Source organism: Arachis duranensis, chromosome 2, assembly GCF_000817695.3.
Source record: "Arachis duranensis cultivar V14167 chromosome 2, aradu.V14167.gnm2.J7QH, whole genome shotgun sequence".
Lineage (NCBI taxonomy): Eukaryota > Viridiplantae > Streptophyta > Magnoliopsida > Fabales > Fabaceae > Arachis > Arachis duranensis.
The window spans coordinates 93,015,689-93,022,412 of record NC_029773.3 but is presented as its reverse complement, the minus strand read 5'-3'; positions in this window follow the sequence as shown (position 1 = coordinate 93,022,412).

Genomic DNA, 6,724 nt, shown 5'->3' with positions numbered 1-6,724 from the left:
TTAACTCTGATTTTTTAAAAGCCTTAGAATTTAAAATTTAAAATAAAAATATAATTTTAAAAAATTAACTAATATTAACTAGAAAAATTAATTCCCTGCTTAAACTTCAAAAGAATTATTCTAGCTCAAAATATATATAATTAAAGGAATCAATAGAAATGCGTATGAAATACATTGACAATTTGATGTTCAATCCATATATCCACACACACACACATATATTAATTACATTGAATATACAATAATTACTAATTGCTCAAAATTACTCAGAGTATTTGCAAAGGATTCATTGCACGGACCTTATAGTTATAGACACAACTTCCATCCCCATCAAGCAACTTGATTTGGTGAAAACCATCATAGACATATAAACTATAAAGAGGTTCATTCTAGCTACTATATACAAATAAAAATCTATGTACTGGTTTTGGCTAACATGTTCATATAGCTAGTAACTACTAACTAAGCTATTAGTATTTGCAACTTGCAAATTATTTATGTCCACATTAAGACACGACCAACCATTACTAATTGTTTCAATTCTCAAGTCCCGTCAATGGCATAGTCATATGATTACCTATAATTCCCTAAAGCTGCTCAACATTCATAAAAAAGGACTATACCATAATAAATAAATAAATATTTAAAAACAAAATTTTTCTGAATTTCTGGGATTTTTCTTATTTTAATTTTCTACGGCTCTAAAGACTCAACTAATAGGTACAAATTAAAAAATATTATTTTTCCACAGTTCCTTATGAGACAAAAACTATGTCCCGGTTTTGCATTTTTCACATACACTTGTGCAAATGGAGTTGTACTTGTCAAATAATTAATATAGTATTTAATTTCTTAATATTTGATAAATACATAGTTGTCTTTTCATTACCTAATTAAGCCAATTGGCTAAGTGGTCAAGTTATAAGTGTGCTTCACAGTTTATAGGGTGCTACCATGCTTTATATTTTCTGTGAATGTCGGTGGAAATTTACCAATTTAAAATGCTAATGAATTTATTTATAAATAAACAAAATTATATAGTATTTACGAAAGATAATTTTTATATAATAAAAGTATCTAAACAATATTTTTATTTATCAATATATTTATTAATATTTTAAATTTTAATAGTATAAATAATAATTTATTCATCTTTTGTAAGTACAACAAATTAATTTCATTAATTATTTCTAGATAAATTCATTAGCATTCTAATTTTTTATATATAGTTTACTCCATCTTTTGTTTAAGTACACTAACTTTTTAATAGATTAGAAATAGTAAAAAAGACAATATTAATAATTTTAAAAAGGAGAAAATACAGTTATAGCGAACAAGTAATTAATAATAATAGTTTTGGAAAGCTGACAATAGAAAGCAGAAAAGCTAACTTATAAGGCAAGTCACATATCTAACAAAAATAACAACTTTTCCTTCTTTTTTTTTTTTCATTTAGAGAGACATCAATTCTTACATTACTTAAAATTAAAGGTCTTATAATCTTTATAAGTGTAAAATAATTATTATTTTTTTAATTAGTTTTGAGTGTAAATTAGACTCACTTAATTTCTAATAAGAGAAAAGGGTAATTTAGTCAGTACTCATTTTCTTTTCTCAATAATATTATTACTCTCTTCAGCCTTGATTATTATCTAAAATCACTACTCTTCCCATTGACAAGAAAGAAATTAAACCAAACCTGCCTAACAAAATTTTTTGGATATTAATAAAACCTATAAAATGAAACATTATTGCTGGCTTTATTCTATTGGGTTTTTAATTAATTTGTGTTGTATTTTGTAATAATCTTTTATTTAATTAATTCTTCAATTTCTGTTGATCAGTCTTTTCTATATGTATGTACTATAATTCTTATATGATAAATAATATTTATGCATGAAGCTAGCTACTAAAAACTAAAATTTATTCCGACCAAAACATTTCTTGGATCCATCTAAATTAAGAAAAGAGAAAACTACAAAGAGTTTGGTTGAAAATGCATGCATAGTAGCTAAGCTTATCCATGCATTACAGCTGTTGACTATTAATTCATGAACTTATGCACTTGTACTTATATATTTGTAGCACTTGTTAATTTAATTTATTAACAACAACAATATATCATATATAATAATAATAATAAGGTGAATATATATGCGCGTCAACCAATTATAATATTAATTAATAAGCTGAAGCCACAAATAATGAAGTCATGCTGAAGCTAAGTAGTAGGTGATCATGAATTATAATTAATTAAGTAAATTATTATTATTATTGATAGGGGATAATTTTTTATAATTAATTTATAATTTGCTGCTGAAACCCCTCTCTTATTGGATCACATCCCATGCATATGTATAGGTGCATGATACCAGAGTGTGATTGGTTTGAATTAAAGTAATATTTTGAGTTCAATAATTTTAAATAAATTAAAAAAAATAAAAATTAAATACAATATTATTAATGGATAGAAAATTATGCATTCTAATTTGTTAGGATTGTAAATTATATTTTTTAAGATAAGAAATACTCTCACGTATATCTTTACTAGAATAGAAAATTATGTATTCTAATTCGTTAGGATAGTAAATTATGCTATTTAAATTAGAATGTATAATTTTTTATCATAATAAAGATACACATGAAAGTATTTTTGGAGTATCATATTTATACTTAAATTATAGAATATTTTTATGTATATCTAAATAATCTATTAATAAATATAAATAAAACTTTATCTAATAATAATAATAATAATAATAATGAAGATGCATGGTGCACGTGTGAAGTGTGTGAGTTTAGAGAGAGAGAGAGAGAGCACTAATCTAAGCAAATACTAATTAATTAAGGTAAGATTATTTTAAGTATTACTATAAACAAATGTTAATTATATCTTGGAGTGTGTATAACTAAGTACTGCTTATTAGGATTGGGGGATGCTAATTGGTCACAATTAAGTTCCAGGTTTGGTCAAGGGTCATATAAATATTGGTCCCTAAAAATATTTAATTAGTGTAAAATCAATATGATTAATTAACTATAAATGTAGGTTTACTGGTTGTCCTATGTTCCTGATTCTTTGCATGGTATTGTTGAATTAGGGTTTGGCCCACATCACCTTATAATATATTGTATGTGAATAATTAAAAAGAATAGTATATAAAAACCAATTTTAAATCAGTCAAAAATAAAATAATTTAGTTAATTATAAATATAATAATTAGTTTTATTTATTTATAATTTAAAATATTGATTATTAAATGTTTCACTACATTTAAATTAAAATAAGATATGTTCAGTATCATTGTAACGTGAATCATGGAAATTGATTTAATTAGTTTTCGTCTCTTTACCTTCTTTTTCTCTCTAAATGCCTAAAATACGATAAATCAAAAAACAGATTTAGAACCATCCAATTTACAAAGAAAAAAATATCATAATATCTAGCATAAGTATCATCCACATAAAAATTTTAAATTTATCAAAAAATATTTGACTAATTTTTTGCTGAACCATTCTTTAGTATTATTGTAATTAAAACTACAGGTAGTAGCTTATTCATCTTATTTTATGTCCGGTAAGCTGTTTCTTTATTTATCTATTATTAATTTAATTTCTTCATTAATACCATCGCCTTATTAAGACCTTTTGAGTTTTGGTGAGAGTTTTTTTAGTTTGCAGAGAGATAAGAATGTTTGAAAGAGAATAAAATAATAGTTTATTAAATTTTAAAACGGCTTAAAATTAATTATTTTATATTATTTAATTATAATTTATCTTATTTTGTATTATTTATTTATTGTTCAAATAATTGAATAATATTAAATGTAATAACTGTATAATTATAAATATGAAATTATAGATATTAAGTTAAATAAAATAATTTTAAATTATTATCTTTTTAGTGTTGCTGTACAAAAATATTTACGAGACAATAGTAAATTAAATTAATATTTAATTTGGTCCAAAATTTTGCAAGTAAATTTTAATTTAATCTTAAAAGTTTCAATTGCCTATTTTTAATCTCAAAACTTGCAAATGTGTCTCACACTGGTCTTGGGGACAATTTTTAATATAAAAATATTAATGAAACTTTGATATGGATAAATAAATGTCACGTTAAAACTTGTAAAATGATACATTTTTTATTTTGGTGTTCAAATAGCCAAAAAATAACACTTTATCATTTGCCTTCTGAGAAAAAATTTCAATAAACATCATTTACTATGTTTTTGGGCTATTTGAGTGCTAAAATCAAAATATACTTATTTCACAGCATCTAACATAGCATCCAGCTGTCCACATCAATATTTTATTAACGTTTGTACCTCGAAAATTGGTTCAAGGACTAATATGATGAATCATGTTCACAAAGTTTGAAGACTAAATAAAAATAATTAAAATTTCAGGGACTAAATTAAATCTTGTGTGCAAATTCAGAGATCAAATGGACTATTATCTCTAAGAAATCATTACAAAGCATTCCAAAGTTTTCTTACTTATTTTGCATTTTTTAATAATAATAATAATAATAATAATAATAATAATAATTATAATTATTATTATTATTATTATTATTTTGTATTTGTTAATTACTTCTTAAATAGTTGAATCATATTAGATATAAATGTGTAATTATGAATATTACATGTATAAAATTATAGATGTTAAATTATATTAAATAAGATAACTTTAAATTATTATCTTATTATCTTCCTAGTATTACCTAATTTAGAATTGCATTATGAAATAAGTGAATTATAAATATGGTGGAGAACATAAATTATCATAAAATTACTACGTCTAAAGGTTTAAGATGATAAAAAAGAATACATAAATGATTATATTTCTATCACGCTTTGTTAAGTAAGAATTTTTTTTAAATTTGTTTATATGTTTTTTTATTTGTCTTATATATTATTTTTATTTTTTGAAGTTCAATAAGAATTGAACTCTAAATTTTTTGTGTATAAAAATTTTAATACCATATCATTAAATTATTTTTTAAAAAATTTAAACTAATAAAAAAATATATAAATAATTATATGTCTGACCATTATATTTTAGGAGTTGTGTTATTTACATATATTGAGATATTCATGTGTTATTGAAGTTTTGAATTGTAATCGGTTTAATTTTCCTGTGTATTTAGTTGAATATTAATGTTAAGATTAGACATACACCTAGCTTACATTTATAACTTCATTTCACACGTAGTGGAGACTAACATAAAGTTCAAAGTCTTTGAATTACGTTGACCAGAAATAAGCTGCTAGCTAGGAATCAACAAATAGTGACAATCAATGAAATTTAAAGGATATAATTAGGGTTTCATATCTACCTATTTTGATTTTTATATTCTTTTTTCACAAAACCCTCTTACAAATAAAAAATATCCAAACCTTAAATCTCAATATCTCATATAATAGATTGATTTGGCAGCAATTTCTACATAAAACCGTCGCAAAATCGCATCCATATTATTATTCCTTCTATAAGTTGTCAAACTACTCCTAAATCGAAAGATAGCGGCAATTTAACGAAATATCTTACATGAACAAAGTCGATAATCTGAAGAATAAGTACAAGCTCTAGAGATACAAAATCAACCGTGGATGTATCAATACATTTATTTATCATTCTCCTTAATTCTATAGAAAACATTTCATTTAAATTGTAAGAAAAATAATAAATAAAAGTATTGATGCATCCACGGTTGATTTTGTGTCTTTGGAGCTTGTACTTATTCTCCAGATTATCGACATTGTTCTTGTACTGTTGTCATGTAGAACATTTCGTTAATTATTTAACTTTGATCTCATGAAGCTAAATAAAACCTTTTTTTATTCAAATATGACACTTTAAACCTTAAGAACCAAAACAGAATTATGCTAAAACATAAGAATATAAAAAATAATAATAAATTTAAATATTGATTAATATATAAAATTTTATTATATTTTTTAATATTTAATAAGTAAAAATTTATTTATTTATTTTTTAATTATGTGTGTATAACCTAACCTATATGAATACCTAGGTATCTAATAAGTGGCCAAAATTCATAAGCTATAGATAGCTTATTGCTTTCTAAAGACAAAGCATTTAACTTCACAGCCAAGCATATGAGCTCGTGATTACTGACAATATTACTATAAAAGCTCAATAAAAAAGAACATATTGATCAGTTGTTCGTTGTCCAAATTAAAATAGATGATGAATTGATGATGATGATCGATGAGCATATTCTTTAATTTCCAAAAAACAACTAAGTTCAGATTCTAAGTATCTATGCTATTTTAGATTTGTGGTATACATTAAGCCTCGATCTTTGAAAAAGAAAATAAAATCAAAGCAAAGAATCGGATCGAAGAGTGTACTTTAAATTAATTAATTAATTAATATAATAAACATAGTTGAATAATCAACTGCAAACAAAAACAACTTTTCCCCTTTTCATTTATTTATTTACTTATTTAGGTAAAGAAGAATATATATAATGAAATAAATTCAAGTAAATATGAAATCTTGAAAAGAAGTTTGCCAAAGAATTTAATGAGACGTTTGAATTCGATTCGTTAGTAATTTGTCCATAAACTAAGTTCATGACTCATAAGTTTGTAAATCAAGTTTAAATTTGAATTTGAACTCGTATATTAAATGAAATGAGTTTTAAATTAGATAAACTCAATTTATTAATTCGTAAACGGACTTGATTATATAT